The sequence below is a fragment of the Dermacentor albipictus genome, chromosome 8 (assembly GCF_038994185.2).
Source record: "Dermacentor albipictus isolate Rhodes 1998 colony chromosome 8, USDA_Dalb.pri_finalv2, whole genome shotgun sequence".
NCBI lineage: Eukaryota > Metazoa > Arthropoda > Arachnida > Ixodida > Ixodidae > Dermacentor > Dermacentor albipictus.
Genome location: NC_091828.1, coordinates 74869229 through 74893713, shown reverse-complemented (window position 1 = coordinate 74893713; position 24485 = coordinate 74869229). Strand labels below are relative to the sequence as shown.

The 24485-nt window shown below is 48.0% G+C and overlaps 1 long non-coding RNA gene across 1 annotated transcript in view; it reads left to right on the top strand.

Moving 5' to 3' along the window:
- Positions 1 to 23921, top strand: part of LOC135920952 (uncharacterized) — a 552461-nt gene extending 528540 nt beyond the window's left edge. Inside the window, exon 5 of the long non-coding RNA XR_010570372.1 lies at positions 23823 to 23921. This is a non-coding gene — a long non-coding RNA (uncharacterized lncRNA). The remainder of the gene's footprint in view (positions 1 to 23822) is intronic.
- Positions 23922 to 24485: the final 564 nt, after the last annotated feature.

Sequence of the window (24485 nt, the reverse complement as noted above, 5' to 3'; positions counted from 1 at the left end):
AGTAAGCACTCGGGGCTCGGAAGAGTGTTTTCGAAGCTCGCAGCGACCCAGAATTTTATGGACGCGGTGCAAGTGAAAGCAGAGGACATCGACGACTGGGTGCCGCGGTGTAAGATGCTATTATTACCTTACTCCGCGGTCCGGGCGCTGACGTGTATAAAGCGTCCTTCTTTTTTCGGCCTGCTGCCCCCATGATGACGGTAGCGGCAATGCTGCGAACGTTGGGCCTTCACCAGTTTACAGAGGACCTGCGTGCTCTTCCCTCGTCGCGTCAACGATGACACGTATAGAAAGCCTCCATATCCGAACTGGCGCCACCAGTTCGACGCATGCAAGCGTCGTTGATTGGCAAGAGATTTCGACAATTGAGCGCAGTGCGAGCCCATCGAATCAAGGACGCCGGTAAGAGCCTAGTTTCCAGGCGCTGCGTTTGTTTCACCGTGAAATCAGCAAGTTGAACGTGAAGCCAGTGCTCTCCCTCAACGGGATCTAGTGGGCAGTTTTCAAGCTGAAACCGACACGACGCCTTCAAAGTCTGCTGTCGGTGGCATTCCCGACAGGACAGATACGCAAGCCGGTTGGTTCGGCAGAAAGAATGGTTAAAAAATTACCGCTGTTTTTCATCAATAAGGCTGGGATAACAGTCTACACGCTTTTTTTCCGTATTTTACGCATAGGACCTTTGTTATTACCCTTGCGAATTACTTACGGTACCAGCAGGATTCTTCAATTTACCGGTACCAGTACCGGTCCAGCTCGGCGTTCTCTGGTACTTGCCAATAAAGCAAACAGACGGATTTAATGAAAAAAGGGCACCTTACTAGTATTTGCAAGGCGCCAGAAGAAAGAATTTTTCAATAAGCCTGACGAAACGATAAGACCCTAGAGTGTGCTCGTGTTAAGAGTAAGCTTTAGCTCGGGGACTCCTTCCCTAAATACATAGGTAAAGAGAAATCGTTTTTCCCGACAACTGCTACACCAAATATGATGAGGTTTGTTGCGTTCAAAAGAAATAGTTAAAATATAGTGACAGGTGGCTGAATTTTCGATTTAGGTCGTCAATTGTTTAATAAAGATTGGCAGAAGTTGCTAACCTTAAAAAAACGAAACTTTATGTTTACAACTCTGTAACTCATATCACAATCCTACAAATTGCACCCAATAGTAGATATAAAGCGGACGAAATTGCCGTATTATACATGGCTTTCCAATAAACCTCTAATATATTAGAAAAGCTCTCGCAAAACGCTTGTAAACAGTGTCACAAATTCACGTAATATATAAACTGGTATATCAATTTGTCCACTTTGGATGCTCTGACAGACGTATCTTACAGAACTGAGATATCTATTCTTCGTGCAAAGCTGCGAATTGGTAAACTTCGTGCTTCTATTTATTTCTTTAAGCTTGCCAATTCGTGAAAATTCATTTTAAAGAATTCAGGCCCTAAGTCGAAATTCCGCTCGCAACAGTAACTAGAATTGAACTTTCTTTTTTTCATATGAAACCAATTTAATTAGAATCGGTCGAGCAGTTATCTCCCAAAAGCGTTTCTGCATTTTACATGTATTTGAATAGGCGGCATTGGAGTTGGGCCCGAGCTATAATTTCCGATGGCTCCCCTTACAGCCGCATACACTAACATCAGCATGATGGCAACAGTGCTGACGAATTCACGACAACGAGGACAGTCAAATAAACGGGGCCACCAACCACTGACGGCGTCCGTTTATTCTCTTGCCACTGCCACCACAATCACACTTCACACGAAGTTATTTTTTGATGTTTTCAGGTATATGCTGTAAAACCAGGTTGCATGCAACACAGATGTGAACTGAGCTTTAAAATTAGACGACCGTTGTTCCATAACAATTATTGCACGTCAACGTGCTCATAATCTGTGTGTGTTGCTGAATTTGACGATAAACTGCTAATGTTTGAAGCACACAGTAGCTTGATGCAGTCTACGCACAGTTCCTCCGGAGCCGGTTTAATGTGAGGATTCATTTCGCTCGATTCTGTTCCTTTCACATCATACACCCTTCGCAGCCGGCTGATCGTGATGATAACACGCGCGGAGCTATAGCACCGCTCGGACCACGGACTTAGAGCGAAAAGGAATAGCATCGAAACAGAATCCTTACGTCATATCCGCCCAAAATCCAGACGAACATGTGCACAGCCTAGATTTTCGGCACGTCGGTCTAGATTAATGCGCAAAGTTGACGTTGCTGCCAAATAAACTCTATAAAATATTTTACTGGCATGCTCATCTGACTGTTCTTATCGAGGCAGTGCTGCAGCAAATAATAGACGCTCTGCAGCTGCTGCTCTCACGTTTGAACGTGCCAATGTCAAGAGCAGCTGCGCAACAAATTACGGGCGCCACAGACAGTGTCCTGCATACGCATCCGGTAACCTCCAACCCGTTCTCCAAGGTGTATGCACTGTGAAGCGTGATCGTATACGCGTAGCAACAGAAGCGGCAGATTGTGCGCCTCGTGTGATCAGCTTCACCGACCACCGCACTTCCTCTTCACACCCGGCTTGGCGTTCCCCCAAACCCCTTCCCCAGCTTGAAGTAGCAGGACAGGGGCGCGTCGTACAGGCAGGCCGCTCTACCTTTCTTCGAATAAAGTTTCTGTTTACGTATGTCACATACAGCGCATGCGCTAAGCAAACGTCAAAGAAAGAACATAGAAACAATGAAACGCATACACACTATGCAAAACAGAATACACGTGGCGAGCATCCTGTCTTCTTTCTTGCTATGCGTAAACAGTTTCTCAGTCGCCACATATTCTTGCCGGACTCGGTAACGTCAGGGCAATTCAGGCACCGCTCGTACGATGGACGCACAGGGACACCAGGGCGCGCTAATGCATGCGAGACGCAGTGAATAATTCCTCCTCTTCGGCAACGACCTTGGACACGCTTTTGGAGCGCGCGGGGGAACTCCGGGCCAAGTGATAAAGACTGAGCAGCTCCGCATAACCACCACAGTCTGGTCGGTCGTCCCTATACTACGTGACCTATTCACACGACGACCTTACACTTACACGACGACCTCAAGAACGAAAGAAAAAAAAATAATAATAAAATCCCGACCCGAACGAATTTGCGGGCGTTTCGGCCTGCACACGAGACACTATGACGCCGTTAAGCCAGCAGAGCACTCGCGACGTTCTTTACTCTATTTTTCTTTTTTGTTGCCCGCTTCGAACACTACGAAGGCCTATCCAGAATGGTCTTGTTTACTTCCAACTTCCAAGGGTGCCGTCGTTATGCCTGAAACGGATGTTCTAACTCCCTTGTCGTTACTAAATCTGGCTGCCGGAAACGACGACGAGGGCGGCGCTGGACGGCCTCCCTTACAGGCTTACACAATTTCGGAGAAAGCGCTAGCGCATGCAGGCACTCTGCGTTAACGGAATTAGCCGAGCTCGCCCCAAAGTTTAACTCGAGGGCACTCCGGAAGTTTAGGTGGTTTTGCGTGCTCTATTTTATAGGGGGCACGTGACTAAACTGTCGTGGTCGGCGCCTTACAGTGGACAACTCCAACTGACTCACGACCACCTAGGTCGCATTTCAGTGCGCCTAAATCTGTGCACGCAACCCGTTGTTTCCCCCAAAATTGAAGATAACCTTGCGCGCTCACCCAAGACGCGAACCGCAGAAGACTCCAGCTTAAGTCTATGCAGATATTATCGCCAGGTTCAGTTGCGTTATCACCATTATCACCACCACCCGCCGTGTAAAATTTGTAGTGCGCTCAAGCTTCGCCTTTAAGAGTGGTACGCGACAGCATTTAAAGACCCCTGACTGCTTCTCACGCTTACCGGCAACTGCAGCTAATGTAACCGTGATGTTTACCGGGAAACGCTGGCGGCGAAAGCTATGCAACGAAGGCGGGTGGGCGAGCTTTCTGGTAGAAACACGGCCTCTTGCGTGGGCCGTGGATGCCCGGAGGCGAGCGCCATCTGGATGGTGTTGTTGCCAGCATAGAGTTTCCTACAAAATTACTAGAGGGAACTCTGGCGCTAGTGTCTACGTGAGCTACAATGGGAGCGGTTGTCCCAGCATTGGAATTATGGGAAGTACATGGATTTGCCTAAACTTCGTACTTTTTGGCCTCAAACGGCTTTGTGACTTTGTAAACTCGTCATTTTCAACAGTTTATTGCGTAATAAATAATTAAATAAACATCATTAAAATTGCCCGACGGCAGGATTCGAACACAGGGACTCTAGTACAGAAGCCTGATATTGAAACCATTAAGCCACGGATGCATGTACCGACAAGCGAATTAAACGCACTTATGAATTTATCGCGGGCATGCCAGTGCTTTGGGACGCTTGGTGCGTTTCGATTTGGGCACATAGACAAGCTCAATCGTTGCAATTAATAGCAATTGTACGCGTTCCCGGCGTCTTCTGCACTTCGAAGAATATAGATTGCGCTGAAATATACGACAATAAGATTTATATAGAGTAATATACAAAGCCACAAGAACGCCTGAATCCATAAGCACGAAGATTAGACAAATCCATGTAGTTCCCATCATTCCCATGGTAGGACAACGACTGCAGCGCAAGAGTTCCCTCTAGTAATTTTTGTAGGAAACTCTATGGTTGCGAGGAACCGAGCGCAGCGCACCACTCTATGAATGGTATATAGAAACGCTGGAAAAGGGGTTTATGTTTGAGTTTCTGCAAAATATAATTTCAATTATGTTTCCCGATATATTCGAATTACAATGCGACTCTATCTCGTCCGTAGGTTGTGTTTAGGTTATACTTGACGATTTTTCTCACGCATCTTACTTTAAGTTCAGTAACGCCTCTGCGCTACGCGTACGGCCTGCGTGGCTGTGGTTCGGAATGATCTTTCTCTAAACGACGTCCGACGGAGGACGCCGACAGAGGATTTTATGCGACACGGGGCCCTTAACGCTGTCGCGTTAAAAAGAAGGCGACTGAGCGAGCGGTATGGTTTTTACAGCGAACAAATGTTCGTAATACGTGCGGCGCCAACTGTCTGTCCGTCGCGCTGACCGTCCGCAACGGAAAACCTTCATGCTCGCCGCATGTCCTCCTCCCATTTGGCTCACGCAATGTCACGCAGGCGCCAAAGTACAGGCCGCTTTCACAACTCTCCGCCAGACGGCGCCGCCCTCGCTCATTGCAGCAGCCATAGGATGGCGCCCCCGGTTGCCGCAGTAAATTTCGCCGCAACAACACCAACTTTATTTCGGTGATACGATCGAAGACGTCAACACGACACTGCAACAGCTACACCTATGTTGTAAGGACTTAACACCGAGCAAACAATTAGATCTCCAAATGTATTCACGCATTATCGCCTACACGTCGTGTCGTTTTATTACTTAGAACGCTTTTCTTCTTCGATTGCCAGGTTGGCCCGAAGACGAACCATTGAAGGCGACAGCAAGGTCTATAGTTGCGCTTGAAGGCGTTTCAGAACGCTTGCGTGGTGAGCAGCAGCGCGAGCGGCGTTGCACGCACCGCATGTCGGTGGCGGCGCACATGATATGTGACCACAGGAATAGCATCAGCCATTCATTAGCACCCAAAGAAAGGATTATACATACATAATTATGTTGACGTTTGCTATCCTTCCCGCGCGCGTGTGTGCGTGCGCATGTGCGTGCGTGTGTGTGTGTGCGTGCGTGTGTGTGTGTGTGTGTGTGTGTGTGTGTGTGTGTGTGTGTGTGTGTGTGTGTGTGTTTGTGTGTGTGTGTGTGTGTGTGTGTGTGTGTGTGTGTGTGTGTCGACTGAGCGCAGCGTGATGGTGCGTGCACTTGGGTCGGTCCCCTGCACAGCCAAGCACGCTGCGCGTCTATGGAGACCTAACCCTTCGCGATATCGCGACAGCAGCATGACCATGTATGTCATAAGGCCGAACTATGCGCGTACGCTGGCGGAACTATACACCTACGCATGCGCAGATGGTGCGCGACAGATCGTACGCGCGTCGAAGCGCGGCGCCAGCACGGATGTCTTCTTCCAACAAAAAGGAAGCTGCGGAAACTCTGAGAATCGCTCAATCATGCGTCAGCATTCTCTGGTTCAGCTGTTAATTAGCTTTTGCTTGCTTGCTTTTCCTAGCTTATGCACGTCTACCCATCGCTTTTCCAGTACTAAAGAAATGAAATCCGCCTAATGAACCATGTGGAGATGAGTTGCCAGGAAGCTGTATGGCCCCTTCAGTGTGATCGCATCAACTGAGTCGGAACGCCGTCACAACCGGTTTTACCACAGCTGCTTTTCCCCCTTTTGTTTAATTTTTGTTTATCTTTGCCCTTTTTTGTTACGGCCTTGTCGCGGCGACGGCACTAGTTTTTTGTAACACTACCAACCATGTATTATTATTATTATTATTATTATTATTATTATTATTATTATTATTATTATTATTATTATTATTATTATTATTATTATTATTATTATTATCGCATGGACCAATCAGTTACATTTCAGCAGCCCAGAGCAAGCTTCGCTGCACACACACCCGTGATGCGAGAAAGTAAGCTCTCAAGGCGGTCTATTTTTTTTTCATTGTTCCTTATTTGTTTATTTATTTATTTGTTTATTTATTTAGCGTTCTTTTCTAGCAGTACGGGGATGCACAGGCTTTCAAAAAAAAGAATGATTAAAGCAACAAAAACAAAAAAGAGCTATATTATCATATCCCACCAGCCGCGGCCTAACAGCCATTCGCTGTCTACGGTGCGTGGTATGGTTTCTCTCTTCTGTGTTTCTTTCCTTTAGTTCTCTTCCCTAGAACGACGACTTCCAGCCCTTTATCTCGCTTTGTTGAAGCGAAAGATAGTCGAAGCTGTGGGAAAGAAGCGAGAATAACCTTTTTTTTTTTCTCGTGGGGGGTGGGGGGGTGGGGGGACTATGCGTGCGCGCACCGCTTGTTCCACGGTGGCAATATTTCTGCCCCCCTCCTTTCCACCGTTTCTCGCTAACTTCGACACCACGGATATTTCGCGATCGAAGCCCGCCGTCTCGTCCAATCGAGATTAGACTCGTGCCGCGGCGTGCACGTCAACCAAATTCAATGCGAGCGCGTTTTACGCCTCGCGACAACGCTCGAACGAGTTCTCGTAACGTAGTACGCATACGCCGCCACAAGCGAGGGTTGGAGGCAGCGACGCAATTTTCCCCAGTTTCAACACCCGAGCCTCCGACGTCCGGGTCTCGTATATATACCCGCTCACTCGCGCGCGTATATCCACTGGCTCCAGCTGATGCCGCTCTTGCGCAACCATTACATTTCACTGCGTGACGTCAAACACGGCAAGTGCCAGAAGCAACGAAAGCTGTATACGAAAAGTTGGGAACACCGACTAATACTGTTTTTTTTAATTTATTCTTACTCTTTTCTTAAGTCGTCGCAGTACGCAATGTCAGTCGAAATTTTTAAATTCTGGAATACTCCCCCCCCCCTCATCCATCCTCCTCCCGGCTAAATTTCTTATTTCCTAAGCGTGTGTACTAATCACGAAACTTAATCAAATCAAACTGTAGAGTTTAGTTTGGGCTCCGGATTAATTTCGACCATCTCGAGATTTTTAACGTGCGCCGCAAAGCATGGCATGCGGAAGTTTTTCTTTCTTTCTTTTTTTTTTTGTATTCTGCACTAACCGGGGACGGCGCTGGCCATGGCTGGGAATCGAAACCACGACCTCGCACTCGCCCGCAAAGAGTCATAACCATTTGGCCGCGCAAAGAGGGTAAAAAAGAGTTTAACGAGAGGAAAGGCGAGGAGCTTAGCCGAAGGAGCATGCCTCTGACACTCTACGTGCGGGTAGAGGAGTGTAGAAGCATTAGAAAGCAGGATATTACAACCACCAAGCTAAGCACATTCTCTGGGATGCCACACGTGCGCAGTGCCCCCAGTGGCAAGTTCAGAAAGTAAATAAACTATGCGCAAACGCACCCTATAGGAAGTCATAGGAGCGCGAACTGAAACATATAGACATACGCGTGAACGAGCGCTAACTTCCAATTAACGGTTTTTCGTTTGTTGGCCGGGTTCATACAGACAGAGGAAAAGAATAATCGTGACGTGCCAAAACAAAAAAAAAGAAAAGAAACAGCTAATTGAGTGAATTAAAACACACAGAAAGCCGCCAATTGGAAGTTAGCATATGTGCCCTTGTATCTTTTTCTGTGTCTATATGCTTTAGTACGCGCTTCTACGACCTTGTGATGCGAAACCAACTGGCCCAATCTTTATAACGTTACAAAGTTATACCGTATAGGCCCCGCGTACGTGCACAAACTACTTACATCCTCGGAAGGTGCAACGTCGACGAAAGCGTGCAAATGTGCCACTAAAGGGCGCGTGTTCCGAGTGATTCGCGCCAATGATCGGCGGAGCGCGCGCGCCATAAGATATGCACGCGCACGTGCACCGCGCGCGTGAACAAATGCAAGGCGAACAACGCATTCGAAGCACTACGCGCGCATGCGCACATTCGCATCGCGCAGGCCTACGTTTGCCAGACAGGCGCACGCGCGGATGCCGATCGAAAGAGACGTTCGCCATCGGTCACAGAACGCGTGCAGCGCATACGAGCGTATAGAGATAGTCAACAGACTGGGGCGACCCTACGTATGCGCTAATAATAGCGTGCACCGAAGACACTGGATACGAGTGCGTGACGTCGTCCCTCCTGCTGCTACGAGCGGTGAAACAGTGCCACGTTCGAAGGACAACGGGACAAGAAAGCATCGGCCGTTTAGCGTCTCGAATTTTCCGGGTTATACGACGGAAACCGCAAAGCAGAGAGCGACCGACCGACCGACCGACCGACCGACCGACCGACCGATCGATCGATCGATCGATCAATCAATCAATCAATCAATCAATCAATCAATCAATCAATCAATCAATCAATCAATCAATCAATCAATCAATCAATCAATTCGATTGGTTGAATTTATTTATTCCACCACTGAGCCCTGGCTCAAGACATGTTGATATATATATATATATATATATATATATATATATATATATATATATATATATATATATATATATATATATATATATATATATATATATATATATATATATCCAGCTTCCGTGCAGTGCACATTAGGGCATATCGTATCACGCCAAAGCAGGCAAACATTAGGTTCATCAGGCTGTTTCTCGATCTATGGCCTGCGCTACCATTATCATCATTGGACAGGGCGCCGCCGTAGTTCTTCCCGTACCGCACGCTACTGTAGGCGGGCAGCAGCGGACGTTGATCGAGGTTCTGTGCCAGCTGCCGTGGGCGAGGAACAGCGAGTGAGCGATTAGCTAGCCTGCACTATAGGATGCAGCGAGGTTCCGCGCTGGAAGAGGTGAAAGTGGCACGGCCGTACCCGTACGGGCATCGCTCTGCGAGACACCTCGCGGCCGTAAACGCGCGTGATGGCAGCGAGATTATCGGCCGCTCATCGGGTAATACCCGTCCGGCTCGGGTGTGGCAGCGTCGCTCGGTAAGGGCGTGGGCTTTAGCGAGTGCCATATATAATCAGCCAACGGGCACTGCACGTGTCAAGTAGTCATGCAAATTTGAAGATCGGTACGCCAGTGGATGTTTACGAGCGAATACGCTGCAGTTTGCATGCCAACCCTTGTACAGCGCATGGCCCAACGATGGGAAGGAGTTGACGCGAATATATTTAAAGCGAATATGCTTCAAGGGGTCGTTCGGTCGAAGCTAACTTGCTGAAAAATTAAATAAAATTACAGGCTATTGAGTGCCGAAACAACGATATGATTATGAGGCAGGCTGTTTGCAGTGCATGACTACGGATTAATTTTGACCACCTCGGGTTCTTTAGCGTGCATCCGAAACTAAGTGAACCAAGCCTGCTTGCTTGAATTGATTGATTGATTGATTGATTGATTGATTGATTGATTGATTGATTGATTGATTGATTGATTGATTGATTGATTGATTGATTGATTGATTGATTGATTGATTTGACATCTTAAAGCAAGACGTTGACTATGACAGAAGCAGCAGTAAATGACCTCGGAATAATTTTGTACCCTCGAGGCTTCCTAAAGTGCCCCTAGATTCAAGCACAAAAGTGTTGTTGCGCTCCGCTCCAATCGCATTGCGGTCATCGCATCCGCGAGTCGAACCCGGACCTCCGTTCTCAGTGACAAAACACTTTACCCACTGAGCCACTGCGGCGGATGCTTGCTCAAAACATTTTGCCCATGGGTTAATTAACCCACGTGGAAGAACCTTCAGAGAAATAACAGCAACTTATCACAGTGTTGTAGGCTGCCCAGTGGTAAAGGTCAAAAGTTGCAACTCCATGGTCATTCCAGTCCAACTTCATTCGATAACTTATACCGAACGGCTCTTTGGTCAAAAGTTAACTTTCTCGCAGAAAAGAATGCGTGCAATTTCACAATTTTACAGGAGCGACATAAGCTACAGAAACAACGAAATGGCGGCTGTACAATAAAAAAAAATGACGATGCAGGCAGCACAAAGCTTCTCATGAATATCGTATAATATAATACAATTGCACTAAGGCGCACTGATAGCTCAGAGCACGAACCTACAGACTCATCGACGCAATCTGCGTCAAATGTTCCCGAGGATTTTCCACACGTCGCGTGTGACTGCAGCCGAATGCTTCTCCGACAGATAATCTCTGAGCATACGCTCGCACCGCAATTCGGGCTTGGAGCTGCGGAACGTTCTACCATAAAAATAAGCAGATAAAAAAAACTGGTTTTTCCATGAGTCACGATCACTTGTGCCCTTTGCTGCATAAGCCATACGGATCTGCTAACACTCCGGCCTGGTTATTTAAAACGGGGCGAATAAATTCTCCGAACTGTACGGCATGCAACGAGACAGGAGACATTGAGCACTTTTTGTGGTCCTGCCAGCAATTCCAAGATGCAAGAGACACTCTCCTGAAGAATTTGCAAAACAAGGACCTTCCGCATGCGCGCCTGCAACACCTTATATTTCCCGAGGGATCAGTGATGGCCCGCAAAGAAACTTCACGTCTCCTCATCGAATTCTTAAGAGAGACTGGTTTGATGGACATATGGTGAAACCCTTGAGCGGTATTGTGCGAGACGCTCGGGTGGAACAATTGCCAGCCTTGTTCGCCAGGCTAAACCCGCCTGTTGCTACAATTCACCACCACCACCACCACCACCACCACCACAGCCATACGTGTAGGTGCTTAGCGCCAAGACGGTAAACGGCAACAAAGTGAGCGAAACACGCTGACTGCTACCACCTACCGGCCAGCACGTCGTTTGTAACTAACGGCCATTCATCGCAGTTATCTGAGTCCTGATAAGGACCTCGCATGCCCGAATCATCTTCTGCTCGCCAGTTACGTCCGTGCCACCAATACGAGATCTAGAAACCGCCATGGTGGCACCCACGACCACATCTGCGGAAGTCAATGTACCGGCAACGAGGGAACGGTAGACGGTACCGGTATCTGGGGGACAGCTACTCGAGTGATCGGTATCCCGAACTTCCTCCGGCGTGCGCCCACATCGGCGGATTAGTGCGCGGGTCGTTACGGTCAAATAACCTGGCTCATTCGGGCATATTTATATGAATATTACTCAAAAACGCCAAATTTAGACTTGGACAACCCTTTACCTTAGCTTCCAGCCATTAGACGATCTTGCAGTGCCTACAATATACACAAAGTAGCACGCTCCTTTCAGCCGACTCGCACTTCTCCGGTATATACCATGCGGTGAACTGCACAAATCCTCATGCACACAAGGAAACAGGCCCTTCCTCAACTATTCGCCGAGTCGCATTTCAGTTTACCACATGGCTTCGGAATAAAACGCGCAGCCAGTTTTATACACAACAACACCGTGGTGCTTCGTTATGGCTTGTAGGTGGGCTAGTTGGTTCCAGATCACGAAAAACACAAAGGACGAGTCGGACAAGAAGGCGACAGGCGCGAGCACCGATCTGTGTCGCCTTGTCCAACTCGTCCGTTTTTTCACGCGCTCTAAAACGTTCACTATTACACTCGCATATAGGTGTCACGTCCTCCCGTTCCCCCCCAACCATCGTGCACAGTGATAACTCGTGAGTGTGGCGCAGGTAGCAGCACATATGGATCAAGTGTTACCTTTTCTTTTTCTTGTGGAACGCCCGCTTGAGGCGGATGAGCAAGAAGGCAGCCTTGTCCAGGGTCAAGGTGCTGGGCTTTGGCTCCGGCGGTGCCGGCGGTGTTGACCACATCGTGAGGTCCGGTGACAAAAATCCTGCCGTAGTACTCCGAAATAGGGTCCCCGGTCGCAAGGCCGATCGGACCGGCAGCGATGAGATCGCCGATGGTGGGTATATCCGAAGAAAGTCACACACGCACACACACTGCACTTAGAATAGAAGTCGCGAAAACTCGTCCCGGTAACCAATTTCGTTAGCGGCTGAAGTGGTCAAGCTCGTTGCCATATTGCGCAGGTTCTCGAACGAAGCGTGTAACAGAGCCGACTCTATTTCTTGAAATGCAAAACGTTGAAGTCTGTCAATCGAAGGCGTGTCCTTATGTATGCTGAAGCCACGTGGGACGATGGCTAGAGTGTGGCACTGTGCCGATGTTCAAAGCATCAAAGATGTCCCATGATGGGCAACAGAAGATCGCACACTACGGAGCAGACGGTTCAAAGAGCTTTTGCATGAGATGGCAGCAAAAAAACGTAGCACGAAGGTTGCGTTGTTCGCGTCACTTGTTATGGCACGCAATGCAAAGTGCGCAGATTGCGATCCGGTGAGGCGGTCAGCTTCAAGACGCTCGAGGGTGGCCCTGCGATACCCGGCTGATGCGAAGATGCTCCGAAACTTCAAAGTTCCCAACCCCACCCGGCCTGTTTGGTCGTGTAGGAAAAGGCTCCGATCCCAGATGATATGGAGCAGTCGCGAGACGTTTCGAACGTGGACGAGAACTCGCTAATTCCGCGAGCCAGTTTTATCTCAGTGTCGGGAAATGTCGCGCAGCAAATTAGAAGTGAATCTGCTAACTCCTACGGCATGAGCTGTCTAAATAATGCGGCACCAGCCTGAGTCCACAAGTTGCCACTGCTTGGAGGACGTGTCAGTAGGACAGACTCAAGATGTAACTCGATGTAGGTGCTAAGATACATCCAGGATATTAGTGTACCCAAGACTATCTTCCACAAGCTGGTCCCACGCAGACTCCAGTGACGATCGAAGCAACTACTGATAGGTCATGGATGCCAAATTCACTGGCAGTATGCTAGCCTCCTACACAGAGAGCTTTTAAGCAGGAAATCGTCAATGAAAAGTAGTAAGGCATCTGTGTGTTTTGAATAATCTGATAAGATATTCAACAATCACCGTGGTGAGCGGCCGAAAACGTCTGCTAAGCAACCTAGCTACTGCAGATATCGATTGGAGCACAGGCTTCTCATTAAAAAATCTTATCTGAAGCTTTCCGGTAATACTTCCATGACTGCTTTCCGCATCAGATATCAACTGCCTCAAAGACACCGAATACCAAAAATAACAATTCAGGAATACTCCCACTCTGGGGTAATTTTCTTAACGTTAATGACGACGGGTTTAACCGCAAGAATACTGAAGTCCCCAAGGGTTCGAGGTCAGGTCAAAGGCAGTGACCATGGAAACTACAAGAATTCCCGAAGTAACACCCATAACCGTATTGTGCAACCTTTTTTTTTCCTGTAGTGTTGTTTTTTCGTTTGCTTGTTTCACTCACTGTGCTGCATTCTGGTTATTCGTACCATCTTTCCGTTTTTCACCGTACTCATAAGCACAAATTTTATTACGCCGCCACATTTATCTTACGGGCAGCATTGTGCCTACTATTAACTCAACGCGCGATAACTCCACGGTTCAGAGACGCCCTTTATGCAGTTCGCCGCACATAATATTGCTCAACCTAAAGAAAGCATTCAAGGATCGCTGCAATATCTGACGTCGTAAAGGTTTTGCAACGCATATGGTTAACTGTAGCGTGAAGAGCAGACAGTTTTCTGCATGACGAAGTGTCAGGCCATAGGAACAGTGGGATAACCCCGTCACCCGAGGTACACAAACTGTGTGGATCCCAACACCTATTGCAATAGCCGCACCGTAAAAATAAAAAGACCTGCAGATGTCCTCATTCAACAGGTTGTATTCGTCATCTCTTTTTTTTCTGTATCGTAGTTTGTGATATAGGTATGTGGTGGTTAGAACGAACCTTATTCTTTTCTTCAGTCGAAACTTGCTGAAGTATTACTTGCTATCACTTGCTGAAGTATTACTGGCTTATTCGTGGAAATCGCTGCGCACGTGCCCTTCGCATTCGAATGCCTATTCTGCTGTATGCGTACGTGCCACACTATGAAAATAACACTTTCTTTTCATATTAGGGCACCAGTTAAACATGAGACACAGCCAGTGCCCTTCGCACGTATCCTTCGCGCTGTGGCTATATAGACAAAAGCGTCCAAAGCACCGATCCACTGCAGAATAAAACAACCGACGAATACACGGCGCAGGATGAAACACAACCCTCGTAAGTTCCGAGTCTGCCCCCACAGCGCCGCACCCGTTAAAACAATTTGGACCCTTCCAATATACGGCTGTACCCAACAGTGACAACGACGGGCAGCTATGCGTATCGCAAGCAGCTGAACTTCACACCAAGGGTATTGTTCATGTATCCGAGCAGCAGGGCCACAGCACCGACGTTCACGGAGCTGATTTGCACGAGTAACTTGCACCGGAGGTTCAATCCGAAATCCTGCCGCTCTCGGAACTTACAGTTCAATGCAGGCAGAGGCTTCACCACAACGAGGGTCCACAGCACTCCTCCGGTTCAGCTTTGGAAGCTGCGTGCAGTCGCGAGGTATCAGGAGAACGAAAGGAGGTACCGAGCTGCGCCGAAGAGACCGCAGAGTTCAAAGCCTCCTTCGATGTTCGTCCGCAACGAAAAGCAACGGTGCTCGGTGTTCGTGGAGGCGGTGAAGTGGTTACGACCCACTTGACCTCATTTTCCTAACTTACTTTACTTTGTCCGGTTGCGACGAGAGACGTCTTCCAGGTATCCAAACGAGCGCGCGTTGCAAGCTTTCGAGAGCAAAGCCGCAAGCAATAAAACGGGGAACAATAATAGTAACAACGCACTCAGCTGGCCGCCGCAACACTCAAGCGGCGAAGCAGCTGTGTGAAGGTCTTCGTGCTGAATCGTTCGGCGGTGACGTTTACCAGGTGCTTGGGATGCGCTGACTCAAAGCTTTGACTGATCTTTGCGAACAGCGCGTTCTCCTCGGACAGTTTGCGTACGATAGCAGCACGAGGCCAGTACAGCAACGAAGAAAAGTTACGTTACCCCACGTTTACACGGTCAGGATCCGTACACACAATCCACTGCGACGTTCGGGCGTCTTGTATCGTCTCGGACACACCTCCTGTGTTTGCTTGTTGTTAGACACAGGTGAGTCTCATTAACCTTCGTAAAGCTTTATCCACTGCGCGACATGTAATGCGGTCAAAGTAGCCGAACGAAATTGCAGTGAGAGAACGTCACACTTTTGTCGTCGGTAAGAAAAGCCGACGCATGCAACCACCCTGTCCCAGCGTAGTGAACGTTGTTTTCGAGAACAGGGCCGGAAGCCCAACTCGTCTGTACCGAACAGCACTGGCTCTAACTTTCCTGAACCCACGATGCTTGTCCTCCGAGAGAATCCGAATGGCGGCGTTATTCCGTCCCAAAACAAGCGGCGAAGACGCCGCTGGAGAAACCAAGCCGTTCACAGTTAAAGGCTGCGCAAAACTGAGTCAACCGGCACTGTGTTTCTTCACGAAAGCTGCACTGCTCAAGCACCGAAGCGGAGAGCGCGGTACACAAGGTTCACGGATCGAGACACCTCGACGGCCGCGCCTTTTGAGCAGCAGCGTGGAAACACAACCTAGGGTCTGTCGCAGCACCGCTTTTCGAACTTTCGATCCCGCGGAGAAGTCGACGGGCCGGCGGTTGTCGTCGCGACTGCACAAACGTTTCACACGCCCGCTTGCCATCGACGGCCCGACCGACGAGCGTCGTTTCCCCGAAGTTTTGTCGCAGTCGCCCGGTAGCCACGTGCACTCGACAACCTCCAAGCCACGCACATCGATGGGGCTCACGAGGTCCAAGAAGGTCTCTCTTCGAATCGCAGAAGGAACGGAGAAAGACCGGGAGACGCGCCTTTTATCCCTTTCCCCTTTTCTTTCCACTCTCTCTCTTTCTCTCTCGGCCGCCGGTTGCGCGCGCCCAGACGGTCCCGCCGAGACGCCGGGCGCGAGAGGGCACCGGCCCGAGCTTGACCGACGGTGTGACCGCCGCCGCCGCCGCCCCGAGTTCGAAAGACGCACCGGCAAAGTTGGGGGGGGGGCGCGCCGACGACGCCAGCTGATCGCGCGCCGCCGTCGCCGCCACCGGGGCTAGCCCAAACCGCGGAAGGAGGCGGGGCTCCAACCCGGGGCTCTCTCTCTCTCTCTCTCGCCCACGGGCCCCTCCTTTTCCCGAGACGACGGGAGTGTGGATGGAGTCGAAGGAGGCGGGCGCCATCTAGGCACCGGCGACGACACTCTTTTTTGGTTGCGGTGTGTGCGCGGAATGGTAGTTTGTGTGGCTCGTGGGACAGTCAGCTCGGATGGGACTGGCGCGAAAGTTTTGGCACACGGTGATTGCGGTTCTGGCACAGCGAAGAAAAAAAGTGTTGTGCAGCGCACACGTTTTGCACTGTTTTGGTGAAGGACACAACCAGCTTGCATACTGCGGGAAAATCAGACAGTGCCAACGCGCGCAACTTTTTCTTTCTCATGAAGGTTGTGCCTGCAGACCAGAGGTTGCAATAAGAAAGAAACAAATGAACAAAACGAATCTAAATTCCGTTCCACAATAATTAAGTCAACTCGATGCAATCTTTCCGCGTCTTTAGATTGCCTGCCATCTTTATCTTCCACTTAATATTATATTGGCTGTCGAGAAAATACGCAGCAGTTCTTCTTTCCAGTGTGTTATTATTATTATTATTATTATTATTATTATTATTATTATTATTATTATTATTATTATTATTATTATTACTACTACTACTACTGCTACTACTACTACTACTACTACTACTACTGCGTCTGCTGAGTCTGCCCACCCTTTGCGTTGCACCGCCGTCTTGGCCACTACACCACCATCGTCAGACCAACATGCTCATCCTAAGCTTCCCATACGACACAGACAAAAAAAAAATTGAGGACGCTTAAGCTTCGCCTTTAAGAACGCAACGCGATAGCATCCAAAGATCACCGACTGCTTCTCACGCTTCCCGGCAACAGCAGCTTACGTAACGATAATGTGTACCAGGAAACGCTGGCGACGAACGCTATGCACGAAGGCGCGCTTTACCGGAGGCAGTGCACAGCCACGGCAAGAAATGACATCATTTTCAGGGTTCTGTTATTCTTTTGCACATTTAATATTCGAGTCTGAGAATATTTCACATAAAAGAGATGCGCTGCCCATGTTTTCTTTCATGACATTTGCTTATGGCCTGTCATTCTCAAAAAAAAAAACGAGGAATAACTTTGTCGGAACTTGGAAGGTTAAAATGTTAATTTATAATGCTTTGTTTGCGAGTCACCTTCATTCACTTCATTCAGTCACCGATGAAAAGGACAACCTTTCTTGTATTCGATTCTTACGGATGACGAAACCTGGGTGCTTCACACTAAAACACGAGACCAAATAGCGATCACGTCAGTGCCGGCATTCATCTTCGCCCAAAGCGGCAAAAAACTCAAACAAACGCAGTCCCTCAGCAAAGTCATGGCAACTGAGTTTAGGGATCGAATGAGTGTACTGTCGGTCGGCTTCGTGGTTGACTGCATGGAAATAAAGACTGACAGGTATCGTGAGACTCCTAAAGAACTCGGACGGGGATTCAGAACCGAAGAAGAGGAATGCTGAGCAAGGGCGTAAGTAAGCCTTCTATACACGACAACGCTCGCCCCCACGTCACCCGCCAAGCCGTCGCTCTTCCGCAACATATTGTATGGGATATCGTGCCCGGTCCCCACTACAGTTCGAACTTGGCACCTAGTGACTATACCACTTGCTTTTCAAGTTGAAAGGACATTTGGCCGGAAGGCGCTTCGGCGACGATGACGAGCTGAAATACGAGAACCAACCATTCGTCAATGACACCGTGGTGAGTTGGTACAACATGGCCACCTGTAAACTGCCCCCGCGCCCACAAAAATTGCAGCGACAAAAATGACAGTTACGCAGAAAAAAAAATAGAGGAATGTTCAAGCTTTAGAAAGATGTATCGGTTATTGAAAATAGGCGCCTCTTTCTATTTTTAAAACAACTGAAGACCTTCATTTAACGTACCATTCTTTAACGCGTAGTCGGCGACGGCGTCACAATCGGTGTTTATATCGCTTGCGCTGGTCCGGTACCAGTGTAGAAACGAACAATCGACATGTCGCACGTTATAGCGTCGAACAGCCGGAATCGCGTCGCCGTCGGCGTCACACCATCGTCATCACGCGCACACGCTCACGTGATGTACACGGATGCTCGTCTTACACAAACATGTTGGTCCACACGATAACGATATGCGCAATTCCAAACGATGCTGGCTAGCCAGCTACAAGCAAAATGCTTCTCATCACGTCGATTCCCACAGTGCGTGTGATTTGCTTCATTTTTATTTATTTTTTATTTCGATATATGCGCAATCAAAAGTTTGTTCTCGTTATGTTACCCAACGTTTCCTTCACGACCTTTGTTTCTTCTTTCTTTCGCCCTTGCTGTTCCTAGTTTTCATCGCCAGTTCATCGCCTAGTTTTCAAAGGTGTTTGAAAAAATTTTGCATTCGAGGATGACAAATTTTATTGAGAAACATAACCTATTAACACCACACCAGTTTGGTTTTCGTAAGAAAAAGTCAGTCGAGTTAGCATTAGTAGAGCAAAAAGAATATATATTAACAGAGTTTGAAAACAAAGCTATAGTTGTTGGTATTTTCGTAGACTTTTCTAAGGCCTTTGACTTAGTTGATCATAACATTTTATTGGAGAAATTAAACTATTATGGAATACGAGGACAGGCACTATCTCTTATCAAATCCTACTTATCTGAGAGAACACAAATTGTGAAAATTGACACCTTTACTTCTAAGGCTAGAGCTGTCCATTGTGGAGTGCCACAGGGAAGTATTTTAGGGCCTTTGCTTTTTAATATATATCTGAATGATATCGTCAATACTAACTCTCAGGCAAGGTTTATTATCTACGCGGACGACACGAGTATTTTCTTCACTGGTAATAATATTCAAGTTCTTATAGAACAATGCAACAATGCAATGAACTCCTTAGAGGAATGGTCGAGAGTGAATTTAATGAAGATAAATGCAAACAAAACAAAAGCAGTTATATTCAGACCGAAAAACAAGCAAATACCTCCCCATCGAGACATTGTATTAAACTCAAACACTATTGAAATAGTCGAGACCTTCAAATGTCTGGGTGTCTTCTTTTCAGCGAACATGTCTTGGGACAATCACGTCAAACACGTTCTAAGCAAAATAAGTACAATAACTGGTGTAGTAGGCCGTATGAGATACATTCTTTCCACGCGTATTAAACTCTTGCTGTACAATTCACTTTTCCAATCACATTTAAACTATTGCCAATTAGTATGGGGTAATACAACATCCACCAATCTAGAACATATTCACTTGTTACAAAAGAAGTATCTCCGCAACGCATATAACGCTTCCTACACAGCATCGACAATAACCTTCTTTAATAATTCTGGTGTGATCCCAGTTCACAATCTCTACAGATATCGTCTGAGTCATGTATATAAACTGGAAATCCATCGAAATATCAGCAGCCTGCGTTCTCTAGCCCAACTTCAGAGAAAATCTACAAATTACGTTACAAGACATTTTGAGGATTGGTTAGTACCAACACCACGTTCAAACTATGGGAAACAATGCCTTAAATACACAATACCAACACTGTTAAATTACTATAATTCCGTCCGATTTGATCTTTTCACGTCATCATCCAAGGAACTGAAACTGATGTATACGGTTTCGATGTAATATCTGGTAGCGTTAAGTATCTGTGTTGTTGCATTCTTTTGTTGACATGAAAGTGCGAGTGAGTAACATGTCATTGCAGCTATGTACACAGCTACATTTATGTACGTACATGTATGTGCGCATATGTTATGCTGCCTCCCTGCAGAAACAGGGATTGTGGACCCGTCAAGCTGTTGAAGGACAGCTTTTTTATCTACAGTCCCTCCATCTGTAAATGTACAGGATGGCAAATAAACAATTTCATTTCATTTCATTCCGTGTGTCCGATTCTCCTCGCGTGTATGAGCCACGTTCCAAGGCCACAACAAAAACAACGACATGGCGGTGTCCGATGGGACAGCCAACTGCTCCCGCATGAAATAATTAAGTTTAAGAGCCAGAAGAACCACCGAACTTTGAAGACATCTTGTTGGTGGTGTTGTTGTTTTTGGATCTCTTCGTGTGTGTGTGTGTGCGTGTGCTCGAGGTACGCTCGGTATTTCAGCGCATCTACGTGTACATTTTGTTGTTGTTGTTTGGGGTTTTTTTTTTTTTTTCGTGTGTGCGCTCGGTATTTCAGCGCGACTACGTGTAGATGTCCATTCGACGCCCCTTAATTCTCGAAGCCACGCGCATCAGAAATCTCCAGCGCCCTCTCCGCTTCTCCCGCGTTTCTCGCTTCGGGGCGCCGGCACCACTGCTGGCACCGCAGAGCGCGCGCCGTTTATTTATCCGGCCGCGGCTGATCAAATCTGCGAAGCAACGTTCCGCAGCCGCCACTCGTGCGACGCACGCCGAGGAAGCCCAGTCCGGGCTCCGCACCGCTCGAAACCGCCCGCCAGTTTTGCAACGCGCGCGTAAAGTTTTCGGCCGCGGGTTTGCCCAGGCACGCGTCACCCTCGCTCCGCAATGCACACGGGTGCGCGAAACAGCAACGAAACGAAACGAGAGCAACGCACGGCCACCCGGGGCCCGTGCACAGCGAACTCCTTTCAAAGCGGCCGCAACGCGCCTATACGGAGCGGGTAGCGTGCATACATATTGCGCAGAGCGCCGCGCTAGATGCACCTGCTCACCTCTGCGAAACCCCAGGCGTATAGTCTCCGAGAATGCCGCGCACTGACTGCGAGATGTTCCCAAAAACACTGCTTCGCTCCTTTTATAAGCACGGAGCAGCTGGGCCTCGACACCTCGCGCTTGCACCCCCTTCACTCAAACTGCTTGCTCACGAGACTTTCGTATTACCGAAATTACAATATATGCGCTAGTTCCTTGGTCGAGCCCCACCGAGTCAACCTAGCAAGAACTCCGGAATGAATTCAGGACCGCGTCGCTGGATTCGTTCTCGACAATAGTTCCTATCATGCTGGCATCCCGCGGCCCTGAAAACACATATTGAACTTGAGACGATTGTGTCACACGGTGCGGGCACGAAAACCCCAATGTGTTTCGTGCCCCACCAGCCGCAAACAACTCCATCCGTCGGATGCATCGTGCTTTGCGCCACGGCCAGCCAAACGCAAGTTACCTTGAACCAGCTCGTACAATCACTCCTTTTTTTTTTCGTACAGCCAAAGAGTGGAACGACGTTCCCGCCCCAATCGCCGCGATGACCGACCAACTTTTCTTCAAAAACTCTATCATTAATTACTATATTGATCGATGCGTCATGTTTACCGCCATTGTAGTACCCACCCCTCAAGTAATGCCATCGGGCCTTTGAGGTGTGAATAAAATAAATAAATCAAATGAACCAGCGCCAGACGTCCTGAACACCGTGCCACTTCCAGCACACCCAAAGCACAAACCACAGCGGCAGTCACAAGAATTCATTAAAACTTCTTTCTGGGCGAGTTGGTGCATACTTGACATAAAAATTGATACAGCGCAATCACATGCAACCACAAAGTATGAAGGACAGGACACAAGCGCTTGTGTCCTGTCCTTCATACTTTGTGGTTGCATGTGATTGCGCTGTATCAATTTTTATGTCAAGTCACAAGAATGCAGGATCAATTGCAATCAGCTAAAACCCTTCGATCGTCACTGTATTCCGGTATGCCTCTCCACCACCAGCGAGCGGTATACCTGCGCGGCCACCGTAGCATCACTAGAATTTCCAGTTATGCTAGGCCAGTGAAGATTATTCGAAATAGTGTCGCTACGGAGAATTTGTTTTCAATGCGCAGACCTTCTTAACTACCTCTGCAGGATTTTGCGTCGCCTTCCATACTTTGGGTATGCCCCACGCGTAGGTGCTGCATCCGTGCCGTAGTCGGTGTTGTTGGCAGCATCTGTTTCGCCGCGGCGTTCCTGCGTTCTCTCCTCTCGCATACAACAGGCATGCTTTGGCGTGCAGGTCGCGGTATATACGTTCGAAGTTAGGCTCTTAGCTTACATCGTGAGGGTTCTCTTTAATGAAACTTCCACATTCTAGAATAGAATCTGAACAGGGGTCTCCCAGAGAAACACTCCAATGCCTTATCCACGAGGCCACAGACGCAGGGCAGGAGCTCGGGAATAACAACTTTCCTAGTTACCACACTGCCTCCTACGTGAAAGACAGCGCTTTGGGCCGCTTGGCACGTCCGTCTCGGCGGATGGCAACATTTGCTTATGAAAGCGGCAGTGCGCCAGTTTCCCATAGCCTTCACTCGTATGCACAGCAGCTGGCCCTTTGAGACGCTATGCGACATCGCACCGACTTCGGGATCGGTCGCTTGCCCAGCGCGCACTACCCTGCAGATTAGGCGCAGCTCGTAAAAGAACAGGTTGAAACGCTCATCAACGCGGAAAACAATAAATCAGCTGTCATTCCTTTTTCATCGCCGCGCAGTCGCGTTGCTGTTGTCACCATGCAGAGTATTGAACCGAAACTTTTTTTTTGTTCCGGTTAAGAGAAAACGGTTCAGTTCCTGCTCAACTCCGGAGCTAAAAAGATAACGATTCAAACCAGCTCGACCCGGTTTAAGTTAATTTGCATAACCGAATAATAATTACAAGAAAACAGCCCAAAGTCTCTTGTACAAAAGTTCGACGCCACGCTAAGCTGCAGTTAAATGTTACGCCTGTCATTTGTTCTTCCGGCTGCACGTAGTTACAAAAGAATTATGTAGATCGAACACCAATGTCAGAATACACGTGAAGCGAAGCTTTATTGAGGGAGGGAGGTATATATGGAGAGAATATATTGAGGAAACGCAGAGAGGTCCTAAAGCGGGCTACATTACTTAAGGAGAAGGGGACAAGAAGGAAAATAGGGGACTGCGAAGTACAATGATGAGGACGGGCAGCAGTGTTTGAAGGGCCATTTCACAGCCTCGAATCCAGGCACGTGTTAACTAAATATTCTAAGAGAGCGTTGACGGCTCGCAATAATGTATGTCCGGTCGACGGTTCAGTAACGCTATTTATTCGAACGCGCCCTCTTGTTAATTGTCGCTAACGAACAGATTAGTGCCTGCCGTTCACTCAGACTCGTCGTCTAATGGACGTCGCTCACTAATCCCATCCGCGAATCAGTCGAACGAAAGGGCGTCCTTACAGCATCACAACACCACCGGATTTGTGCAAGCGCCATGGAAGAGCCCTCGAACAAAAAAAAAAGACTCTGCGATAAAGTTCTCTGCGCAACAGAGAGTGTTTCTTTTTCTTTTTTCTTTCTTTAACAGCCCGGGAAATGCCATGTAGTGAAGAAGATGGAGCAGTGCCCAAGAGGAGCGAGGCCATGAACGCACATTAAAGGAAATGACGTTCATCGGTATATCACACGTACACCTTTGTCGTAATTATGTGAGCCCTTAAGTATACAACTGGTAATTTGCACGCATCACAGTCTGGCGAATCCGCTGGTCGGATGCGACGCAGATATATTGTCGCGTTAGCACAACACCTAGTCTGCCACCTAACGCAATACGCTGACAAGTGTACTAACGATGCTGCTACTTGTAATATCAATGGAAGATAGTGTCTATATACAAATGAGGTAAAATAGTTGAGCCTCAAGCGCGGGCAATGCACGGTTCAAAAGCTCCAGAAAAAGGTGGCCTACCTGGACCGAAAAGAGTTTATTTTTTTCATTCGGTTCCGCTCCAGAGTGAAATAAATGGTAACATTCCGGTTAGTTCAAGTTCGAACAAAAATAATGGTTTTCCTGTGTTCGGCTTTCGGTTCAGTTCCGGTTCGATACCCTGGTCACCACGCACGTGTTCGTGTCACGCACACAATATTTTGCCTTACACTGTCAAGTTGCCCATCTGGCAACACAGTGTGGAAACCCATAAGATTCTACATAGCCAACAGAGAGGGAGAGAACCTTTCTTTCTTTTTTTTTT